This window comes from Theropithecus gelada, chromosome 6, assembly GCF_003255815.1.
Source record: "Theropithecus gelada isolate Dixy chromosome 6, Tgel_1.0, whole genome shotgun sequence".
Lineage (NCBI taxonomy): Eukaryota > Metazoa > Chordata > Mammalia > Primates > Cercopithecidae > Theropithecus > Theropithecus gelada.
The window spans coordinates 42,899,991-42,919,888 of NC_037673.1; the positions used below are offsets into that span (position 1 = coordinate 42,899,991).

The 19,898-nt window shown below is 44.6% G+C and overlaps 1 pseudogene across 1 annotated transcript; it reads right to left on the reverse strand.

Moving 5' to 3' along the window:
• Positions 1 to 4,820: 4,820 nt before the first annotated feature.
• On the reverse strand, positions 4,821 to 5,632 carry LOC112626481 (annotated as a pseudogene). The gene has a single exon (XR_003119901.1). The product of XR_003119901.1 is annotated as an annexin-2 receptor-like (transcript).
• Between the last annotated feature and the right edge of the window lie 14,266 nt (positions 5,633 to 19,898).

Here is a 19,898-nt window from a genome sequence, read left to right on the forward strand (position 1 = left end):
CCATCTCCTGACCTCAAATGATCCACCCGCCTCTGCCTCCCAAAGTGCTAGGATTACAGGCGTGAGCCACCGCGTCCGGCTGAAACGTTGTTTTGTTCAGCGCTAACAACAGTGCAGCAACCGAGAAAACAACGAGTCTCCGCTATTGGCGAAAGTGCTGATGCGAAACCGCTGGCGCGGCATAGGAGCAGAACTGCGGAAAAGAACCCTAGAGACCAGGCACCAGCTCGGCTCCACGGCTGGCGGGAGAAGGCAAGTTAGCATAAAGCTGAGACGTGGTACTCAAACTCAGTAGAAGAAATATGCCACATTTACTATCCTGGGGAAGGCAGTGGGTAAGAAAAGCTAAAATGCATAACATTTAAATAAAAAATAAGTAACGAAATATTTAAAGCAAACAAATGAAAATAAAATACACCAGTAACCTCCCTCCCAGAACAAGATCCATCAAAAAAAATTTTTTTGAGTATACAAAACATACAAAGAACCCTACAAAGAAATTGCAAACAGTGTTGAACGCAGCAATCTATCCTACCACTGTATTTGCATTAGCACTAAACCCGTGCCTCTTGCGCCTATCCGAAATTTCCTCGGATTAAGAAGAAATAGCCATGGATAAACAGATATTTGCAACACCAAAAATGTCCTGTAGCCTAGACACCCCAACTTCTACATGAGGCTATGCTACAAGCATAGCCAGAGCGAGACTCTCTATTGCGAAATCATACTTGGTATGACTAAAATGATTCCTGGCAGTGCTAAATCATTTGTTTAAAAAAATTACAGCTGGGGTGCGGTGGCTCACGCCTGTAATCCCAGCACTTTGGGTGGCCGAGGCGGGCGGATCACAAGATCAGGAGATCGAGACCATCCTGGCTAACACGGTGAAACCCCGTCTCTACTAAAAAATACAAAAAATTAGCCGGGCGTGGTGGTGGGCGCCTTTAGTCCCAGCTACTCCAGAGGCTGAGGCAGGAAAATGTCGGGAACCCAGGAGGCAGAGCTTGCAGTGAACCAAGACTGTGCCACTGCACTCCAGCCTGGGCGCAAAGCAAGACTCCATCTCAAAAAAAAAAAAAAAAAGTTACTCTTGTAGGCCAGGTGGGGTGGCTCTCACCTGAAATCTCAGCACGTTGGGAGGCCAAGGTGGGCAGATCACTTGAGGCCAGGAGTTGGAGACCAGCCTGGTCAACACAGGCTGGTCTCTCCTAAACACAGGAAAATTAGCTAGGTGTGGTGGCGCATGCCTGTGATCCCAGCTACTGGGGAAGCTGAGTCAGGAGAATTACTTGAACCCAGGAGGTGGAGTTTGCAACTAGCCAAAATCATGCCGCTTCACTCTAGCCTGTGTGACAGTGCAAGACTGTCTCAAATAAACAAACAAACCCAAAAAACTAAGTTACCATTCTGACTAGGTTGATCAACATGAAGACACTGCTAGCTAGTATCAGTTTGCCTCTTTAGATCCGCATACCACTCTTCAGTCAGCACTATGTTGCAAGAAGTAACCTGTATGGACTGCACTGGAGAACTAATTTTGCCTGCAGGCTTCCCATTGAGTTGAGGCACTGGAACTGACACCAGCTGTTCAGAGATGCGGATTAGTAATTTATTGTCTTGCTTTGTTTCACCTGGACCTGGTATTGAATTGTTTTGTCTGAAGTCAAAAATAGGCCAGCTGCAGTGGCCCACACCTGCAACAAAAGCACTTTGGGAGGCCGAGGCAGAAGGATCACTTGAGGCCAGGAGTTCAAAACCAGCTTAGGTAATAGAGTGAGAACTCATCTCCACAAAAAATTGAAAAATCAGCCAGCCAGGCATGGTGTCACTTGGACTTGCAGTCCAAGCTACTTGAAAGACAGAGAGGGAGGATTGCATGAGCCCAGGTGGTTGAGGCTGCAGTGAGCTATGCTTGTGCCACTGCACTCCAGCCTGGGTGATAAAGCCAGACCCTGTCTCAAAAAAAAAAAAAAAAAAAAAGGTGGGGAGAAAGCCAAAAATACTGTGGAGTGGCCCTTTCTTCAAGCATTTGCTTGCTTTCTCTAACACCACTTATTCTATTGCCCCTACTGAACTTGAAATGATAATGCTTTCTTCAGGTGTCAGGTCTGGAGTACTGGTGCAACTATCTCAAAACGCTGTCTCAAAACTCCAACAGGGAGCACCTAACAGTACTGGGTGCAATGTCGCTGGAACGGAGCAAACAGCAGTTCCGGAACCTAGAAACAACAGGCTCTGCGAAACCGAGGACTCTGTGCCCGAGAGAAATTGCCAGTTTCAGACATAGCTGGTTTTAGAGAAAGGAACGGCATTGTTATCTAAAAAAACACAGACGGAAATACTGCCACAAATACCAGTACAGGGACAGCTGACACGAAGGACCAAGGAAAGCTGCTGAGAGCTGCGCCCCCACAGAATAACTGCCAGCTGCCACAGTGCGAGTGAGAAACCGGCCACTCCATGCAACAACCAGTACTGCCATGGGGGAAAGCATCTGATGTCGCCAACAAGCGGTGCTACCAGGAGAAATGGCCGCTTTTGAAGAAAACAGCCAAGAACGTGACTGAGAGACACTCAGCTCCCAGGAAGAATCAGCATTTGTTCCAAAACACAGCCGAATAAACCAAGAACCCGCGGAGTGGTTGAACCTATCAAAGACACAACTGAGGAAACGGGGTCACCCAGCACCTCAACATCCTGGGCTCTAGCAAGCCTCACAGAAGCAACCGGCAGTGCAACAAACAAGGAGCATCTAGCGTGGTAATGCCATCCACGAAAGGCCAGTAAGGCGAAAAGACTAGAGTGTTTAGTTCCAGGGATCATAGGCCATTGCAAACCAGACAGCATAAAGCCAAGGGTTGACAAAAGAAAATTTAGTAACCGTTGTTTTTCAAAAGGGCAAGTTAGCTGAAAATAAAATAAAAACAATACATTTGGAAAAAAATCATAAAATGAAAATTCAAAACCAAGCAAAACATAGAAAACTGACTCTACAAAGAAAATGCAAACACTTCTAAACAATGTGGTTTCACAGCTGTGATATCGCTGTCACGCCTATGTCAATATCTGCTTGGTCTCACCAGGACTTCTAACTAAGGGACTGCAGGCACTGCTAAACTGCTACTTGCTACTCCTAAAAGATCTTCACCGACATGCCCGGACTTCTATATTTAAAACTCAGGCATAACTAAAGCAGGGTAAGTTATTATGAAACCAAAAGTTACTGGGACTAAGAAGTCGCAGGCATGGCTATGCTAGTACTGGTTTCGACTCAATCTGGACTTATAAGAGCCTAAGAAATCACATTCACGGGGGGACTTTGAATGGAAGCATGGATTTGTTAGTCTAAGAAATCCCTAATCCAGGACTCGCTCAGAATAAGATATTTTGAACACAGGCTTAAGGCTCTTTATCACAGGCGAAATAAACTGATACTTGTTCTGCTTAAATCTGGATTCCCTATGCAGAGAAACCACAATCAGGGCTATATTCTGACATGTAGGAGGTTTAAAACTGAAAAGACAGACAAATTAGGCAAGGCCAACCCGGACCTGCTCTGTCTACCGGAATTACTAAACAAAGTTGTGGTACGATTAAGTAATTGGTAGTTCTCTTATAAACCACACTAAATTATTACTCCAAAGAAAAAGACACAGGAAACACTGCTAGCCCTGAGACCCATGAATAAGTAATCTTTTAAATTACTTATTTGAGACAGGGTCTCGCTCCATTGGAGTGCATTGGTGCCATCTGGCTCGGTGCAGCCTCTATCTTCTGAGCTCAAGGGACCCTCCCACCTCAACCTCCCAAGTAGCTGGCACTACAGGTGCGTAACACCACACATGGATAATTTTTGTATTTTTTGTAGAGACAGGTCTCACCCTGTTGCCCAGCCTAGTCTCAAACTCCCGAGCTCAAGCAATCCCTGTGCCTCTGCTGTCAGAAGTGCTAGGATTACAGGCGTGAGCCACGCTGCCTCGTTTGATAAGTAATATTAAGAACTGGTTATCTGTGCAGTTGTATTAATATAAATAATTGTGTGATCCTTCCACTGTAGCAGGACGGGCCGCAGACAAAACTCCTCAGACACTGAGTTAAAGAAGGAAGGGGTTCATTTAGTTGGGAGCATTGGCAAGACTTCTCTCTCAAGAGCCGAGCTCCCCGAGTGCACAATTTCTGTCCGTTTTAAGGGCTCACGACGCTAAAGGCTTCACATGAAAGGGTCGTGACTGATTGAGCAAGCGAGGGGGTACGTGACAGGGGCTGAATGCACTGGTAGTCAGAGTGAAACAGAACAGAGCGGGAAGTTTCACAATGTCCTTCTATACAATGTCTGGAATCTATGGATAACATAACCAGTTAGGTCAGGGGTCGATATTTACCAGGCCCAGGGCGCCGGTCCAAGCTGTCTGCCTGTGGATTTCATTTCTGCCTTTTTAGTTTTTATTTCTTCTTTCTTTGGAGGCAGAAATTAGGCATAAGACAATATGAGGGGTGGTCTCCTTCCTTACCATGAGAAATAGCAAAGATTGATAAACCCCTCAGTCTTATGACCGCCAATAAAATTCCTGAGTGTAAAACACAATGAATTGCTATACTGAAAAAAAGACAGCTGTTAAAACAAAAATAAAATTAACAATTGAAATTAAAAAGACATAACGTAAAATATGTAAAATACAATTAAATAAAAAAATACATTTAGAAAGCAGTAATTAGAAAAAAGTAGGAGTAAGATTTGAAAATAAAATGGAAAAAACAAATTTTAAATTTGCCAAAACGCTAAGAATTCTACAATCATAAAATAGATTTCTCAAAGTTGAAACAGATAAAAATGAAATATATAATAAAATAAATACAAATGTTTAAAATATATGGAAACTGCAAGTAATAAGCGACCTGAAACAAGGGAGATTCATCAGCAAAAGATATTTTAAAAATTGACAACCAGCAATGAAGGCACATCTTAATCCATTTTTATTTTCTAGGTGGAGACGTTTGGTAACGGAGAATCTTTTTATGGAGGAGAATCCCAAAAGTCTTCTGCTGCTATCTAAGGCTGCTTAGCTCCACAGATCTGTGGGCAGCACGCCCAGAGTACAGAGAACCCGGCACAACCAAGGCGACAAATCCACTCCAGGCAGCCTGAGAAACTCGGGAGGTGGCGCCACCAATTCAGGACAGGAGGATGGTGGCATTCCAAAAGGTGCCAGCTGTCAGAGACCTCGGAGTCCTGCTGTCTGCCCCAGGGGTGGGGAGGACTGCACAAGGGAAGCTGCTGGAGCATGAGTCTCTCGGGTTCCTCTGCCTGTTCCACCTCTTCTACAGGTGCCTCTTGCTGCTTCTGTGTCCCGGGCCAACTGAACTCAGCGGGCTGGGCTGTACTTGGTTCTAAGGTGCCCTGGACTCCAGGAAAGAGTCCGTTTTGCGGGTAGACTCCAGGTAGCCGCCAGCAAGGACCAGAAAGCAGTCCCAAATCACAGCTGTCCAATGAGTACTCTCGTAGTACTGGATACAAAGGAAGAGACCAGGGCCCACAATCTTCTGAACTCACAATAGGCGGAAGCTAGGGCTCTGGCTCCACCTCTGCGGAATCCGAAACAGGTTTCACAAAGCCAAGAAAATGTTGCTCCATCGCTTAAGTCTCAGACCAGGAGGAAACAAATGTTTGCGCTGATCAAGGAGTGCATTGTGCACTACCATCACTCTAGGTATTTATGCTCTCCAGAGCCCGTGGGCGGAGGCCAGCCAGATATTAAGAAACTCAATAGTAACAAATGCACGAAAATTAGTAGACATATGAAAAACAATAAAAATTTTAGAGAGTACATAGAACCAAAACAAACCGTAATTCCGACAGAAAAACAGCGAGAAAAGAAACCGAAATGAAACGAACACTAAGCAAACCTTGCAGAGAACTATCACTGCGGAACGCAGGTATAAAAGAGCCTTCAAGGGCCAAGAACTATCTCTTTCCGGAAATGAGCCCCGGAAAACTGTCCGCTAGGGCTCTGCCCTGCCAACGACCTTGCTAACGAGAAACTGGTGCGTTGAACTTAGCAAGCGCCTGCACCTAGCGGATAGCGCCGGTATTGCCAAACATCTGTTTAGGCCCCAAAAGTGGTGCTGCTAGAGAGAAACAGCGTGCTCTAAGAAAGGAGCGGTGTTTGGAGGAATTAACCCACTCTGTTTAAATATGTTGTGACAGAAAAATGTGTTGTAGCATTTTAATGTGTTTTAATCCGTTTAATTTGTTTAATCAGTTTAAGGGCTTTTAACCCGTTTTAATGTGTTGCGACAGAAAAAGCGCCGGCTAACGGTACCACGGAATTACTAGTGCATACAGCAGCTCGGTGCAATCACTGTTCTTCACCGCAAAACGGAGTTCAGGAAGTTCCTAGGAGATACTAGCGGTTCTAGGACCGAGAAAGTGACAGCACTGAAAACATAAGGACCCCGCGAGCAGGAAACGTCACGTTGGGAGCAGCAACTGAGCAAACGCCTAGTGGGCACTGCTGGCAAACGTGCTGATACTAAACTGTCAGCTCCGCATAGGAAGCAGAGCCACCAGACAGAACCCGGGACCTGACACCAGCGAGGCTAAGACCGAGCTGGGCTCCCCGGCCCCTGAGAGAACAAAAGTCAAGGAGCAAGAGGCTGAGACACTCAAAATTAGCAGGAAAAACATACATTACAGGCTGGGCGCGGTGGCTCACGCCTGTAATCCCAGCACTTTGGGAGGCCAAGGAGGGCGGATTGCCTAAGGTAAGGAGTTCGAGACCAGGCTGGCTAACATGGTGAAACCCCGTCTCTAGTAAAAATACAAAAAAATTAGCCAGGCGTGGTGGCGCACACCTGTAGTCCCAACTACTCAGGAGGCTGAGGCAGGAGAATTGCTTCAACCCAGGAGGCGGAGGTTGCAGTAAGCCAAAATGACGCCATTGCACTCCAGCCTGGGCGACAGCACGAGACTCTGTCTCAAAAAAATAAATAAATAAAAATTAAAAATAAAACTTTAAAATAATAAAAGTCTGAAATGCAAGTAAAAAATGAAAACAAACATCGGTAACATCGTTCTAAGAATAAAATACACAAAAATAATTTTAAAATAAGCAAAACTTACAGGGAACCAACCCTACAAAAAAGAAATTACAAATATTGCTAAACGATGCAATCCTACGATTAGGATATCCCTGTCAGATGTAATACCCCTACAGTTTGCACCTGTCTAAATTTCCTACGACAAACAAACAAAAATAGTCACGGTTAAATGTGTTTAGCTCCAACTAAAAAATCGTAGTAGCTGGTATATCCCGATTTGGTCCACAAGAGGAAAAAGTCACGTTCAGCTGGACTTGCTATTGTCAAAGGGAGCTTGGTAAAACAGAAATTGCGTTCGCCGGCATTTCCTGACTTCCACGGGAGTTTAAAAAACACAAAAGCATAGCTAAAACGGGACTCGATATTGCAAAACCAAACTTGGTATAAGAGCTCCCAACACTGCTAAACTGGTCATCAGTAAACCTAAAACAAAACAAAACAAAACAAAAACAAAAACACGCATTCGCTGGTATCCCCATTTCTACAGGAGTTAAACATCTCTTGCGCAGCTAAAGCAGGGCTTACTAGTAGGAAACCAGAACTTGCCAGGACTAAGAAACTTGAGGCTGGGCTGACCCCATGGTTGTTATAATTAGAAATCCGAGGCTACAGGAAACCCGGAGCTGCTGAAAAATGAGTCACAGGATAACTTCGCCTTGCTATGGCGAAACAGTGTCTTTCTGCGACCTAGAAATCGCAGCCTGGGTTAGACCGGTGTTTGTCCTAAGTCGGGACTTTCTTGGGCTGAGAAATCACATTGTGGTTATTCCCCCACTTGGACAAGGAGTAGGAATCTCAGGCACCACGAAATCGAAACGTGCTAAGCTCAAGAAGCCAACGACGCGCGAAACCGCCGGGGTCCTGCTACAGAGAAGCCAGCGGCGCCGCCAGAGGACTGGGTTCTGGAGGCCGAGCCAGAGCCAGTGCGGCACTGCTGGCTGCGCTGGGATGGGACCGCGCCCGCGCAGCGCCACTGTCAGCGACTCTGAGGAGCTGCCGGCTCCCCACGCCCGGCGCTGCGGCCGCCCGGGAACTCTAGGCTCGCAGCAACTGGGCAAGCTGTGACTTTGAATCTCTCAGATCCGCGACCTGAGCGCTGTAGCCACAGAGAAATGGAGTCACCGAGCAGCAAACGAGAGACCTCGGCTCGGGGAAATGGCAGTGCCGGGAGCCTGTGCTTGACGGCAGCCGGCGGGGTTGTCAAGGACAACATCGTTTTGGCCCAACCAACGGTGCTGTCACCAAGAAACCGTCGACTCTGAGAAAAAAAGAGAGGTTCGGCCACCAAGAAACTCCGTACAACAAGTGCTGTAACAGAAAAACCGCCGACTCCGCTTCACTGGCGAAAGGGCCAATAGGAACGCCAGGTGCTGCGACCGTGACGCCGGCACTAGGGCCTTGGATGGAGAAAGCAACTCACGGAGCCGAAGAAACTGTGCACAGCCCAGCAGAAAAGTGTCTGGTCCGCTCGCTGGAAGAAAGCGCGGATCAAAACTAGCAACTCGGTGAAGGAAACCGCACAGCCACTGAAGAACGTTATCCACATCGCGGTGATGCCAGACAAACACACAGTGCGATTTCGACGACACCCGTGGGGATGCCACAGAGAAACACGCGCTGCCACTCCGCGGAACCAGTGGTTCTGCGATCGAGAAGCCGCCAGTTGGGCTCTACTGGAAACTTCTGAAAAACCGTCTTTCAATAGCAGACGGACGATCTTTCCCAGGAGACTGGCCTGGGACAGCACAAAGCGCAGAGCGGTGCGGGTGCCAAGAAACGCCAGGTAACCCCACCGAATCCACTGGTTTCGCAGGACGCAACGGGCGAAGGTGCGGCGGAGAAACCGCAGGTTCCGTTCACGGATTTTGCTGCGGGTGGGCGGGGGGTGGGGCGCGGGGTAAGGGGGAAAAATGCTAAGTTGTGAAACCAGCGGCGCTGGGACCCAGCGATCACCTGTCCCTGGCAAATGCCTGTGCTGTTTTAAGACAACTTTTGGCGCCAAGAATATTGCCGCCGGAGAGCATCCGCTGACGCTGACAAAGGAGTGGCATTGGCGTTAGAAACCGCCGGCGCTGGGAAAGGAGCGGTGCAGCGATGGGCCAACTGAGCGCTCGGTTCCACCAAAGTGCTGCCCGCTCTACCCACTCTGTCCCCCAGTGGCTTAGGGAAGTCTGTTTTTGTTTGTTTGCTTTTTTTTTATTTTAATCCAGCCGTCTAAACCTCCCAAAGTGCTGGGATTACCGGCGCGAGCCACCGTGCCTGGCTCTGTTGTCTTTTTCTTTTCTTTCTTTTTTTTCCCCCTTCTGTCGCCCAGGCTGGTGCAGTGGCGCCATCAAGGCTTAGTAAAGCCTTGACTTCCTGGGATCCAGCGATTCTCTGGCCTCAGCCTCTGAAGTAGCTGACACCACAGGTGCGCACCACCTCCCCCCCTCATTTTTTGCATTTTGTATTTTTTGTAGACAGGGGTCTCGCTATGTGGCCCAAGCTTGTCCCGAACTCGTGAGCTCAAGCGTTTCACCCTCCTGGGCCTCCCAAAGTGCTGGGATCACAGGCGTGGGCCACTGAGGCCGGCAGAAAGTCTGCGTTGTTCTTGCATTCCACCCAGTGCCTTGCGCATGGGGAGAGGAGTCGGTTTAGGTGCTGAGAACCAAGCAGATCCAGCTGGTCCCAGGAATAAAGTAAAAACCATTCTGGTCGCCAACAGTTTCCTACGCAGGAAACAGCCCTTCCAACTTCCGTGACTGGGCTCTTCCAGGCCACCCCTCTCTCCCAGCCTCTCCTCCCCTCCAGAACCCTCAGGATCCTACAAGAGGGGCGGACAGACCTGCGGTCCCGGTACCTCTCCTGCGGGATGGAATTCTGAAGGAATCGCTCTTTGATTCTGATGATTAACTCTGTCAGATGTCCTTGATATTTTGGGATAGGAGTTAGAAGACGGCCGGAGAGAAAAATGGACTGCAAGACTCCAGCACAGGAGAAGGGATTGATGGCAGATATCCGCTCCCTCTCCAACCCCAGGGAACCTCTCAAACTGCCTCCACTTTCCCATACCCTTGATCTGTGAAATGGATCCCTGACGTTTTCTCTCTTTCGGGAAATGCAAAGCAGGCGAATTTTCAAGCGCTTGAATTCTCACACTTTTCAGTCAGTGTGGCTATAAACTCCTTCCTCATAGGAAATAAGGAACTGCCACTGCCCGGAAGAAAATCGTCCTTTTCCCATAAGCTTTCACATTTCCCCCAAAATCTAAACATCCGGATGTAATCTCCCCAAGAGACCTACTGATCCTACCAGGAGCGTTCCCACTGGAACTCATCATCTCCCAGCCTCATCCTGAAGATGCTATGCAACCAATTCTTTTCTAGATGAACCTGGACACAGGACATGTCCAGAGGAGCCTAGATAAGGGTCTTCACAGGTCAGGAGACCCAATATGAGGTAGCAATTCTCACCCACTCCCAAGGCGTTTGCCTTGATCTTCCCCTCCACCATACTACATCTTCTGCTAGCGGGTTTCTCCCTGGTATTTGAGGATCCTCCAATTGCCTCATGGTATTTCAGAGGGGAGAATAAAGGAAAAATGGCATCGTTTCCACCTACAAAGTACAACCAGTTCACCAGAAGTAACAGCCCAGGCAGAGCCTTTTTGAAACAAATGCCCGCCCACTGCTTTGCTTTCATTTCCACCCCAGCAGAGCATTTTAGCAGAAAAGCTGACCGGGAGCAGTAGCTCACTCCTGTAATCTCAGCACTTTGGGAGGCGGAGGCAGGAGGATTGCTTTAGCCCAGGGGTTCAAGACCACCCTAAGCACAAAGCAAGACCCCGCCTCTACAAAAAAAAAATTTAAATAGCTGGATGTGGTCACGTGTGCCTGTACTCCCAGCTAGGTGGAGACTGAAGTGGGAGGATCTCTTCAGCCTGGGAGGTCCTGCCTACAGTGAATGGTGATCCATGACTGCACCAACTGCATTTCAGCCTGAGTGAGAGATGTTGTCTCAAAAAATAAAATAAAAATAAAGCCAGTATTAGGAACCCCATAAGAGTACGTCACCTGAGACATTATTACATATACCATTAACAGAAGAAAATGCTGCAAATTATACTATGTCCCAATGGTAAGAGGCCACCCATTTTAAAATATATACCTATTTCAGAGACACTAAAATAAGAAAAATATTTACCCTAGAATTGATTAAATTCAGGTATCCACTCCTTTATTTTCAACTGGTGGTGTAATTTTAGTTTGTTTGCCTCTTGAAAATTGCATAGAGATTAGAGTTCTTATTTTTTATTTTTTAAATTATTTCTATTTATTTGTTTATTTATTTATTTTTGAGACAGAATCTTGCTCTATCACCCAGGCTGGAGTGTAGTGACATGATCTCGGCTCACTGTAACCTCTGCCTCCCAGGTTCAAGCCATTCTTGTGCCTCAGCCTCCTGAGTACAGGGACCACAGACACTCGCCACAATGCCCAGATAATTTTTGTTATTTTAGAAGAGACCGGGTTTCGCCATGTTAGCCAGGCTGGTCTCGAACTCCTGGTCTCATGTGATCCACCTGCCTTGGCCTCCCAAAGTGCTGGGATTATAGGCATGAGCAACCGTGCCAAGCTGAGTTGTGATTTTTAAAACCTATTTATATTATCATATTTGTTTTTTCACAGTGTAGTTCGATACATCGAAATGGTTGGGTAAGTGGGAAAATCATCTTCCTCACTCCTCCAGTATCTGTAAGGTGCAATTTCTCATAAACACTTTCAGCTCCTTGGCTCCCCTTTTAGTTCTCCTCACATATTGTGTGGTTTGTGGCACAAAAATCATTATTTTCAATAGACACTGTGCCAACTGTATTTTGTGCTTTACCTTGTTTCATTCTCAACCAAAAACTGATGAGCACAAGCTTTGTTCTGGGCTTGCTTCTTAGTTCTCTCCATTATGTAGTTGCACAACCTCACTTAAGGAAGTTGGAGTGTGTATAGCTCTGCCTGTGGTTGAATAGATAAATGTAATTTTAGCATTCAGTGTTAAATCAACTTTTGGTGTAAATTTAAAGCTCATCTTCTAATATTGTGTGTGTGTGTGTGTGTGTGATTTTACTGTGTCCCTTCCCCCTAACACTCCAAGATACCAACCTAAACTCTGAGTTGATTGTTCTGGACACACTCCCTCAAAATATGACTGTAGGACACCAAAATACACCACCCCAATACACCAATATACCTCTGGCATATTGACTATTTCAGGCTGGGCATGGTGGCTTACACCTGTAATCCTAGTGCTTTGGGAGGCCAGGAGTTCGTGAGCAGCCTGGGCACATAAGGAGACCTGTCTCTACAAAAGTATTTTTAAAAAATTAGCTGGGGTTAGGCACCATGGCTCACTCACGCCTGTAATCCTAGCAATTTGGGAGGCCGAGGTGGGCGGATTACCTGAGGTTGGGAGTTCATGACTAGCCTGGCCAACATGGTGAAACACCATCTCTACTAAAAATACAAAAAAAAAGTAGCTGGGTGTGGTGGCAGGTGCCTGTAATCACAGCTACTCGGGAGGCCAAGGCAGAAGAATCACTTGAATTCAGAAGGTGGAGGTTGCGGTGAGTTGAGAACACTCCACTGCACTCTAGTCTGGGCTACAGAGTGAGGCTTGGTCTCAAAAACAAAAACAAAAAAAATTAGCTGGGCATGGTGGCATGTGCCTGTAATCTAGCTCCTGGGGAGGCTAAGGCAGGAGGATGTCTTGAGTCCAGAAATTTGAAGTTACAGTGAACTATGATTGCACCACTGTATTTTAGCCTGGGTGACATAGTAAGGTCCTGTCTCTAAAAAACAAAACAAAACAGGACCAGGCACTAGTTGTTCATGCCTATAATCCCAGCACTTTGGGAGGCCAAGGCAGGCTTTGGCCCACTTGAAGTCAGGATTTTGAGACCAGCCTGGCCAACATGGTGTCTGTCTCTACTACACATATGAAAATTACCCAGGTATGGTGACACATGCCTATAATCCCAGCTGCATGGAAGGCTGAGGCACAAGAATTGTTTAAACCCAGGAGGCAGAGGTTGCAGTGAGCCCAGATCATGCCACTGCACTCCAGCCTGAGTGACAGCACAAGAATCTGTCAAAAAAAAAAAAAAAAAATTAGCCACGCACACTGGTTCACACCTGTAATCTCAATACTTTGGAGACCCAGGCAGGCAGATCACCTGAGGTCAGGAGTTTGAGATCAGCATGGCCAACATGGTGAAACCCCATCTCTACTAAAATAAAAAATACCAAAAAATACAGCCAGGCATGGTGGCACACACCTGTAATCCCAGCTCCTCAGGAGGCTGAGGCAGGAGACTCGCTTGAACCTAGGTGTTGCGGGAAGTCAGGGATCCCGAACAGAGGGACCGGCTGAAGCCATGGCAGAAGAACATAAATTGTGAAGATTTCATGGACATTTATTAGTTCCCCAAATTAATACTTTTATAATTAATAATTTTATAATTTCTTATGCCTGTCTTTACTGCAATCTCTGAACATAAATTCTGAAGATTTCATGGAAATTTATCACTTCCCCAATCAATACTCTTGTGATTTCCTATGCCTATCCTTACTTTAATCTCTTAATCCCATCATCTTCATAAACTGAGGATGTATGTTGCCTCAGGACCCTGTGATGATTAACTGCACAAATTGTTCCTAAGGCATGTGTGTTTAAACAATATGAAATCTGAGCGCCTTGAAAAAGGAACAGGATAACAGCGATGTTCAGGGAACAAGGGAGACAACCATTAGAACAGAGCTATATTTCTCTTCTTACAAAAGCGAATAGGAGAAATATTCCCGAATTCTTTTTCTCAGCAAGGAACAGCCCTGAGAAAGAGAATGCATTCCCAGGCATAGGTCTCTAAAATGGCTGCTCTGCGAGTGTCTGTCTTTTACAGTTGCAGATGAGGGATGAAATAAGGCCCGGTCTGCCCCAGCACTCACAGGCCTATTAGGATGAGAAAATTCCTGCCTAGTAAATTTTAGTCAGACCAGTTGTCTGCTCTGAAACTCTGTCTCCTGATAAGATGTTATCAATGACAATGTGTGCCCAGTGGGACATGAAACTTCATTAGCAATTTTAATTTCGCCCCGGTCCTGTGATCCCGCTCTGCTCCCATTTGCCTTGTGATATTTTATTGCCTTGTGAAGCATGTGATCTCTGTGACTCACACCCTACTGGTATACTCCCTCCTCTTTAAAAATCACTAATAAAAACTTGCTGGTTTTGCAGCTCAGGGGGCATCACGGAACCTGCTGACATGTGATGTCTCCCCTGGACACCCAGCTTTAAAATTTCTCTCTTTTGCACTCGTTCCCTTTATTTATCAGACCGGCTGACACTTAGCAAAAATAGAAAAGAACCTATGTTGAAATATTGGGGGCCGGTTCCCCTGAAAACAGAGGTTGCAGTGCATCCAGATGGTGCCACCGCACTCCAGACTGGGTGACAGAGTGAGACTCCATCTCAAAAAAATTTTTTTTAATTAAAAAACAAAACAAGATGAGAGAAAAATCTCATCTGTACTGTACTCCTGTACTCCTCTTCATGACAGAACAACACAGAAAGATAAAGACAAAGAAAAGATTATTCTGGCAGGAAAGGGATGAAACAACGTGATTCATACCACAAACTACCAGAAAGTACAACAGAGTTGATACACCGGCACTAGTCACACAAATCCTTTTCTCCCATCAGTCAAGATTTGGACAGGAAAAATAGAGAGTGATCTTTACTCTCTACTTGACCAGATTCCACAGAGTGGGGCCTGGAATCTGGCTGGTAAAAATTCTTTATCCTTATGCTGGCCGATCAGCTCCTGGTTTCCCTCAACTATGGGCTTCCAAAGGAGCCAAATTTTCTGTTCCTGCTCACAGCACCAAATTTTCAGGGGCCAAGGGAAATCTTTCTCTTAGCACTCTGAACATTTGCTCTAAAATCGACTCAGAGGCAGATTAATAGGAGAAAACTACAAAATATATGATTACCCAGCCCCTCAGTGAGGTGCAGGAGCTTATATACCATCTTGAGGTTACAGAAAAAAGTGCATCATGCCAAAACAGGTTATAGGAGAGAGAAAACTTTTAAGGTTTCAGACTCTGTTAATCCTTCCTATATCTAGACAAGAGAAGGCCTATATGAATCAATGCAGATTTTCTACAGATGCAAATTTTTCTCACAAACCACCGCATTGCAGGGCTACTTCTTTCGCTGGTTCTCTGACAGTTATCTGAAAATATGTCAAATAAATATATTTTGAGGTTAAACATTTTTATTTTTTTCAAGGTGGAATATTAACTGTATGTCTCATATATATTTTTAAATAAGGGAATCCACTTTTTCTAATTTGTTAAGATACATTTTAATAATGACAAGGGGTTAAATTTTTAAAAGATTTTCTGCATTTACTGATACTATCACATGGTTTACTTCCTTTTTAATGTTAATATGTTGAATAATATTAACTGATTTTCAAGTGCTAAACCAATATTGAGTTCATGGGATAAATCCCACTAGATCATGATGTATTTTTAAAAACATATATTGCTGGATTCAGGACGCTAATGCATTATAATTTTTAACACATGTGATCATGAGCACTATTGGCTAACCAAAAAATTGGGGGATTGACAAGAGTGATATACAAAATGGGCATATAAATATTCATACTTGCTTGATATTTAAAAGGGCATTTTTATTTTTCTGCCCCGCTCAGGCAGATTTATTAAATACTGGCATCATGTCTCACTTGGGCCCATTCAACAGTCAATAGTGACCTGAATCATTGTAGGCATCCTCATAATCTTTTCAATACAGATTGAATTATTTAGGATTCAGTCCGCAGAAGAAAAAAGTCAAAGCATGTAAGGTAAACAGAGAGGCATATTTTATTGGCCTGGCTTCCACAGGAAGCATTAGCTAAAGTGAAAACTTTGTGACACTTTTTAATTCAAAAGTGTTTTTTTTAAGAAAGTGAGAGTTAAAAGACAGGGTAATTGGAATAGGAAGGAGCAAGAGACAATTCAATGCTGTGCAACTGAAGCAGAAAATTTAAAAATAAATATGCATTCATTTACTCCAAGAAAAGTAACAGGCAGGGCAAGGGTTAAAAAGAAAAGAACAAGTTTTCCCCTGCCTAGCAAGCTCACTACAAGGACAGTTATAAGATACCCCTGTCTGGAAAGCCAAGGTCAAAGGATTGGACTCTAGACACCTGCCCCCGCTCCAGAGCAAGGTTGAAGGTAAAAAAAAAAAAGAGAAAGACAAATTCTTTTACTGTTACTCCTTGTCCAGGCTTCTTAAGCATGATTATATTTTACAAATGTCTGTATTTAGCCAGTTCTTGTTTTTCTTTCAATGCAGCTACAAGACTACCAGCTATGCAAGGCCACAAATTATGCTATGCTATAGATTATGTGACCTATCATATGATTAGCTGCTTTTACTTTTATAAGCCAGCTTATAAAAACCCCACTCTGTCTTTGTTCTAGGCTCAGCTTTTTGGATGCGAATCCACTGAGCTGGTGCGTACCTCAAATAAACAATCCTCCTGTTCTCCATATCAGTCTCTCTGGTCCTGAGTTTCCCACAACACTACCTCATTGGCCCATACTGGGTATCATGCAGGGTCAGAGGTGAATTTACCATGCAGCTAAAGAAGCTTAGCTTTTAGGATCCCTTTGAACAGGACTGTAATTTTGTACTCAAAATTTTTATTCTTTTTCTTAAAGAGAATCCCTCACTACTTTTATGAACATTGGGTTCTATGAACTGAACCCACCCTGAACACAACAGTTTGCTTGATCACATGGAACCATCTTCTAGGAAGCCCTATCTATGACAGCTTCTAAGAATAATCCACTTAGGAGGAAAGAAAGGGGAAGAATATATCCACTGTGGGAGAAATAAAACAATCCTTACAACAAAAAGACAGGGGTCTTTTTGCACTCTTGTCAATCCCCCAATTTTTTGGTTAGCCAATAGCACTCATGATCACAGGTGTTAAAAATTATAATATATTAGCGTACTGAATCCAGCAATATATGTTTTAAAAAATATATCATGATCTCATGGGATTTAGAAGAGAGAGAGAACATTAGCATTGAGTTAGCCTTAAGAGATTCACATGCATGTAAGGTAGCATGACAATAACTATAATGCTATAATCTCATATGCTTTGAACAAAGAATGAGGAAGAATGAGAACTTCCTTTACTGCTTCAAAACAAAAGAGGGTACACCTTGTGACAGTTTCCCCTATACTGAGAAACCCCCTCAGCTCATCCTTGGAAGTGCTGTTAAAAAAACATCTGAATGTTATTTTCCTACGGCCTTGGGTACATTCTGGAGACCAGGCTTAATCCCTAGAGATATTATATTTCCACTGTTAGAACAAAGATTCAGAGTTGTTACCATGTTGAATGTAATATCACTGTTTTCTTTCCTTTGTGGTTTTTAGGAACAGAAACAACATACTCAGACATGAGAAACTGGTCTGACTTAAAAGGGTTCCTGGCCTTACAGGTGAGTAAGAAATGTCACTTCCTGGTAGATTGAGGAACATCAGGATATCTGGAGGACCTTGACAAGGGAAGAATTCACCCAAATCTATAGGTATTCCAGGCAAAGTGTGATAGCAAGATCCTGGTATGGTTTCCTAGCCTTGAGAGGCTTTTAAAAGTCTAATTTGAGATTCCTTATTAAAATATCCAGAAAAGCCAACTTAAAGAGAGCCTATGTGGCAAAACACTATTCCTGCTGCATTTGTGTAAACAGTAGGCCAACTTTAAAGACACAAAATTTATTTTGCAAACAAATTACTTGTACTAATACTTTGATGATGTTTGATAAAAAGGGAGTAAGTATAGAGAAAAAAAATTTCAGAGAAAAAAAAATTATAGTGCCCCTGTTATTAGACTCTAGCTCATTGTTTTTGAGGTTTTGTCATCTACCTGAAATCTAGACTGGATCTTGAATATTTTTTTTTCCTGTAATATCTGGCAATGGGCTGGGTGTCAGAGCTCGCACCTGCAATCCCAGCACTTTGGGAGGTCGAAGTGGGAGGATTGCTGAAGCCCAGGAGTTCGAGACCAGCCTGGGCAAAAGGCGAAACACCATCTCTACAAAAAGTTCAAAATTTGCTGGGCATGGAGGCATGTGCCTGTGGTTGCAGCTACTTGGAAGATGGAGATGGAAGGATTGTTTGAGCCAAAGAGGTCGAGGCTGCAGTAAGCCTTGTTTGTGCCACTGCACTCCAGCCTCAATTACAAAGCAAGACCCCGTCTCAAAAAAAAAAAAAAAAAAAAGAAAGAAAGAAAGAAAGAAAAAGGGGGCCGGACGTATTGGCTCATGCCTGTAATCCCAGCACTTTGGCACGTTGAGGAAGGTGGATCACTTGAGGCTACGAGTTCGAGGCCAGCCTGGACAACATGGTGAAAACCCATCTCTACAAAAAATACAAAAATTAGCTGGGTGTGGTGGTGCATGCCTGTAATCCTAGCTACTCAGGAGGCAGGGGCAGGATAATTGCTTGAACACAGAGGTGAATGTTGCAGTGAGTGGAGATAGTGACGCTGTACTCCAGCCTGGGCGACAGAGCAAGACTTCGTCTAAAAAAAAAAACCTAGCTATGGCTCTTAAAACTAATATTTCTGATTTTTCTTCTACCCTTCTGGCTTTGAATTGCTGAAATTAAACTATACTTTTCCTGAAGTCTTGTCAGCTGAAGCTGGATGGGTTAATATAGACTGCAGAGAAATCACCACCACTCATACATGGACTAGTCAGAAATTTAACCAGAACACCTCATGCAAACTGCAAACCAGGAAATTCTGTCAGATTGCCAATGCCTGCCCCCATTCAAACTGAAGATACTTCAAGCTCAACATCTAAAAATTTCTGACTGGCTGCCTTCTGGACCCACAAAACTGAGTTTATAGTCAGTTCCAATCATTAATCTTTGTTTTTCTCTTGTTTCAATGAAAATATCTCTATTTTTTTTTTTTTTTTTTTTTTTTTTTTTTTTGAGACAGAGTCTTGCTCTTGTTGCCCAGGCTGGAGTGCAATGGTACAATCTTGGCTCACCACAACCTCCACCTTCCGAGTTCAAGCAATTCTCCTGCTTCAGTCTCCCAAGTAGCTGGGATTACAGGAATGCGCCACCACGCCCGGCTAATTTTGTATTTTTAGTAGAGATGGGGTTTCTCCATGTTGGTCAGGGTGGTCTCAAACTCCCTAGGTGATCTGCCCACCTCAGCCTCCCAAAGTGCTGGGATTACAGGCATGAGCCACCACACCCTGCTGGAAATATCTCTTATTAAATGAATGATTGCTTAGCCCTAACTTTGGTGGATGCCATTCTGCAATCCCTGACTTGAGACAGTCCTGTTAACTGTGTAACTGGGCTGACCTATTCTCAGGACTGAGAGACTGGTATAATGACTAGATAATATAGTGACCCAGTTCCTGAACTGAAAAACTTCACAAGGAGGTTTCATGGTACCTTGGCAATTGAGAAAACCACAGAAGCAAGAAGGTCAGTATTACTACAATCATTATGCCTTTCTGTGTGGCAGCTGGCCATAAAGGAATGCTCTGACCTACCTCCCCTGAAAGTAGGGCATAAAGGCCTTATTCCAGAGGAGTACTTCCTTACCCAGAGGCCAAAAGAATCTGAACAGAGAGCCACTTCTGGGTTCCCCAGTGCCCATTTATTAGCACTAGATAATACACTTATTGTGCAATCATACTTCTACATGACTTGCCTAT